The sequence below is a fragment of the Diceros bicornis genome, chromosome 23, assembly GCF_020826845.1.
Source record: "Diceros bicornis minor isolate mBicDic1 chromosome 23, mDicBic1.mat.cur, whole genome shotgun sequence".
Classification (NCBI taxonomy): domain Eukaryota; kingdom Metazoa; phylum Chordata; class Mammalia; order Perissodactyla; family Rhinocerotidae; genus Diceros; species Diceros bicornis.
In genome coordinates, this window is record NC_080762.1 from 46699782 (window position 1) to 46704771 (window position 4990).

Here is a 4990-nt window from a genome sequence, read left to right on the forward strand (position 1 = left end):
GAAGTAGCTTAACCAGCTTTGTGACCTTGGCAAATAATTCACATGCTCAGGCTTGTGTTTTCTAATTTTACCTTCTCGTTCGTAGACGTTCTGTTAGAGGCCTAGGGCTAATTATCCAGATTAATTATCCACAGCAGCCACGCTGGCGCGCGCTCTTTTTGTTAGATGATATCGCCCTCTCCTGGACGCCTTTGTATCTGCACTGTAATTTCTTGCCTCTCCCAGTACGCGCGCGTTGCTGTGCTTCATTTAATTAGCAGCCTCTTGCTCAGGCCGAGCTCCTCCGTCTTATCATGTCATGAACTGCAGTATTTCATTCATGATCAATGAGACATAAGCGTAGAGAAGGAATTTAAAAAGTCTCTTCACTTCTATTTCATTAAAATACAAAAGCCAAATTTTTATACTATAAAAATATAGTTACAAGGGACCTTAGAGAGCATGCCAAAAATTTCAAATAATTACAACTTACTGTTTTCAAATACATAATTACATTGTAAGAATATAAAAACACAGGCAGGAAGGACACACCCCAACTTCAGGATCGAGGTTGCTCCCGGGAAGAGAGGGAGGTAGGTAAATGGTATTGGAAAGGGGGGACTCTGTACCTATAAAGTTTTATTTATTAAAAGAAAGGATCTGAGGACAATATGGCAAAATATTTATTTAACATCTGGGCTTGGTGGGGTAGATATCACAAAATAATTTTATGTTCTCACGCCACTTTTTTTACATGTGCCTGTGGAAATCTCCCTTACCCAACCCTGGATGATATTTTGGGCAGATTCCAGAGCTTTTGCTGTCACTTTTAGGTGCATAGTCTCCTTTAAAAGTTCCTAAAAAGCCCAGTCTGTTCTAAACAAAGGCTTTATTCTCTCCTTCAAGCATACGCCACTGTACCTGGTCCCTGGACCTTGTGGTGTCAGCCTCTTCTCTTCCTTACTCTCTCCCTCCATCACAGGGACGGCACAGACTGCTGCGCGCGCGCGCGCGCGCGCACACGCACACACACACACACACACACACACACACACACACACACACACACACACACACGAAGCAGGAAGCAGGGGCAGGGGCAGGAAGAAGAGGTCAGAGCAGAAAAACCGGACCCGCCGGGCTCAGTCTGCGCTCTGGGTTGGTGCCCTCTGGTTGTGGCAGATGCCGGTATGATGTGGGGGCACTTTCTGGGCTGTTTGGAGACTTCTCTTCCGTGAGGGAACCTCCCCCTGTACCTTTCTCTGGCCCTGTCCTCGCTCGTGCACCTGCACAGAGCCTTTCTGTTGGGGTCACCCAGCCAGGCGGACAGATCTCTTGGATGGGTGGTTTCCAGACGCCGAAAGTCTTGCTATCTTCCGCAAGGTCCCTCCCGCTACAGGAAACATACCTCCCTATTGTCACCTCCTTCTGCCTCATGGAGTTTCTCTCTCCTCCCTCGACCTCAGGGGCAGCACAGACACCCTGTCGCCTTACCAGTCTGCATATCCTCTAGACTTCAGGGGCTCGTGCCAAGCTGTCTGTGGAAGCTGAACCTGCCGGCTCTGGGGGCGGGGGGACACCTAGCACCCATGGCTAGAGGAGGAAGCTCAGCCCTCCCACATCTCTTTCCACAGGGATCCTCTCTACCAATCTGAAGGAATTTTTAGCTCTTTCTCTTATCACCTGGAGGTTGATGGGATTAAGGTGGCAGAACATGTTTTGGGACACTCTTAGTAAGCCTTGTCTCTATGACCCTGTACTTCTGCTTAGAATGGGTGGGCACCTAATACTCTGTTCTCAGCCGAAATTCACGCTCCCATTTGAACAACCGCTTAGTCACGTCTTGGCTAGGTGTCTGTGCCATTTCAAAAACCTAATTGCAAGTGGCAGACCTCTGTCTAGAATCCTGTATCTGTAATTGCCAGCCCTCAGCCTGTGCATCTTTGCTCCTCAGGGCTGGTTTCACCCCTGGGCCTTCTGTTATAAGTCTGGGCCTTTTTCAGTGAGCCCAGTTCACAGGGCTACCAATACATTTGTGAAGCTTGGTTTCTTAGGTACATGATTATTATATTACTTTTTATTTCACTGTATAGAAATATTTCTTAATATAATTTAAGAAGTTGTTCTATGCTACCACACTGTATTCTACTAGTGAGGAGACTAAGATCCAGATAGACTAAAGCCATTTGCCCAAAATCACAGGCCCAGAGTCAGGACCAAACCCCCAGGGCCCAACCTTGGCTTTGTGATCTTGAAATCTGTTATCCCATTTACCTAAAGCACAGAAAGTGTAGTTCTCAGCGTCTTTTTGAGTTTACGTGAGTGTGAGGTTAAAAATATTCTAAGCTTAGTTAATAGCGAGGGAACCAGCTATCGAAATATTCTTAGGGGGCATCAAGTTAGAGGTAACTTTCTGCAATTTGGGAACATCCTGGATCTTAATCACCTTCTAAGGAATAGTAATATACTTACAAATAGATCTAGGTCCTGAGTCCACACACACACAGTGACTTGTTGAAATGGAAGACATATTGTTCCAATTAGCTGATGATTTTAGTAATTAATAGCTTTAAGCCTATTCTAATTTTATAAAAAGTAAACATGTGTAAGTCATTGTCCAACGCAGAGCTCATTAACCACTTTATTATGTCACTGAAAGTTTAAACAACCTTCCTCTGTCTTCCTGGGATTGTTTACACAAGTCCCTCCATCCCTTTGTCCTTCCATTCATCCAACAAACATTTATTTAGTGCCTAGTATGTCAATCTCCCTCCTGCCCCTGGAGCTGACAACCTTTTTGCTGAAACACATCCCACCCAGACATCAGCTTACTTGATCAAACTAACCACTAATGGTGAGTTTGTCCCTGCTGTTACTCTGCCTGATGGAGACGGCTTCAAGGGGCTGGGGCCTGTTTTACAGTCAGTGATGAGAATGGATTTAGTTTGTGATGATAGGTGAGAACACTCTTTGGAAATACAGTAGTGCACCCAAATGCAATGGACTTTTGCTAAGTAGTGGCAGGCTTTGACCATGTTTCACTCCTGCCCCATTCCTATTGCTCTGTTCTTGCAACCTGGCTTCGTTGGTTTCTGTTCTGATGCACTGTTTGTGTCTTCCTGCTTGTAAACAGGTGTGCCTGGCAGTGGGGAGGTGGGTGTGGAACCAGGCCAGGAGTGTATGGCATGTGTGCATGCATGCGTGTGAGTGCACATGTGTATGTGTGCAAGAAGCCCAGAGTTCCAACTTTTACATGAGCTACATATAGAAATCTCTTTGACCTTTAATGAATCTTCAGAGAGGTGGAAGTTCAGAATGCTTCAGAGTGTACCCACATTATCAAATGCCATGTTTAGGATTTTTTTTTTTTGCAGGGAAAGATTTGCCCTGAACTAACATCTGTTGCCAATCTTCTTTTTTTTTCCCCTCCAGTGCATGATTGTAAATCCTAGTTGTAAGTCGTTCTAGTTCTATGTGAGCTGCTGCCACAGCATCGCAACTGACAGATGGGTGGTGTGGTTCCGTGACTGGGAAATGGACCCAGGCTGCCGAAGCAGTGAGAGTGCTGAACTTTGACCTCTAGGCCATTAGGGCTGGCTCAGGATTTTTAAGTTATTTAAGAAGTTCATTGTGTGATTTGAAGTATACTCTGCAATTTAATTATATATTAGGATGAAGAATGTTCTCTTACTTAGGAGAACAGCTGCTCCCTCCAGTTCACTGATGGAGAGAGACTAAACACTTCGATATTTTCAATCCGTCATTAAGAGTGTGTAAACATGTGGAATGTGTGCACACTTTGCAGGAGTAGAGGGCTACAGAAAGAGGGTGGGGTTGGAGACAGACAGTGCAGCTCCCAAACCACTGCCCTGTGGTGAGTCACATGGGACAAAGACAGGTCCTTAGCTTTGCTCACACAAATGAAATTTTGTGAGCGTTGAGCACAAAACTCTGTGTATGTGTGTGTTGTGTGCGTGTACAATGTTAATTCTATTAACATCCCACGGAATTAGTTTTTTGTGAAAATCAGTTTGAGAAATTGTGGTCTAGGTAACTAATAATGGTAGTTGTAATCAGAATATTCTCTTTCTTAGACGGTACCAAAAGTACCAGAATCTCCCTTCTCTGCTCTCCTTGAGCATCTCTATCTTTCTGTTTCTTCAAGTCTAAATGATAAAAATAATTGATATTCTGCAGCTTACGTTGTGGTTTCCTTGCTGAGATTTGGAAGCTATTCTTCTCCCTCTGTGAGATGTGGGAAGCATCTCATTCCCAGTGGTATTAATGGGGTTCTCCTGTAGATGACTCATTTTGTTTTTATGTTCACATTTACTGGCTTCACATTTGGAGGGACTAGTGAGTTAAATAGCGTCTCCCCAAAATTCATGTCCATCTGGAACCTCAGAATGTGACGTTATTTGGAAATAGGGTCTTGGCAGAAAAAATAAGTTAAGGATCTGGAGATGAAATCTTTCTGGATTTAGGGTGGGCCCTAAATCCAATAATTGGTGTCTTTATAGAAGAAAGAAGAGGGGGATATGGACAGAGGAGAGACACAGAGAAGACGGCCATGTGAAGACGGAGGCAGAGCTTGGAGCCATGCAGCTACAAGGCAAAGAACACCAAGGAGTGCCGGCAGCCACCCGAAGCTGGAAGAGGCAAGGAACGATTCTTCCTTAGAGCCTTCAGAGGGCGTGTGGCACTGCTGACACCTCGATTTCAGACTTCTGGCCTTCAGATTGAGGGAATAAATTTTTGTCATTTTAAGCCACCAAGTTTGTAGTAATTTGTTGGAGCAGCCAGCAGTGAGTTTTTCTGTGGAAACTCACACAGAGGGTGATATGTCTTGGTATTTCTCCCTAAATTTTTCTTTAGCTCACAACTCATTGACTTCATTCAATACAGGGGGTCTTCTATTGAACAAATTGGCTACATTTTCCAATAGATTACTAATGAAAATATAGTGACTACATTCTTAAGGTAGTCATTCATTCACTTATTTATTCATTTA

At 44.2% G+C, this 4990-nt stretch overlaps 1 long non-coding RNA gene across 1 annotated transcript; it reads left to right on the forward strand.

The window, feature by feature from the left end:
* The first annotated feature begins 1100 nt into the window (after nt 1-1100).
* On the forward strand, nt 1101-4750 carry LOC131420689 (uncharacterized). Its single transcript, XR_009223616.1, has 2 exons — nt 1101-1167; nt 4500-4750. It is a non-coding gene; the product is annotated as an uncharacterized LOC131420689 (long non-coding RNA).
* The last annotated feature ends 240 nt before the right edge of the window (nt 4751-4990 follow it).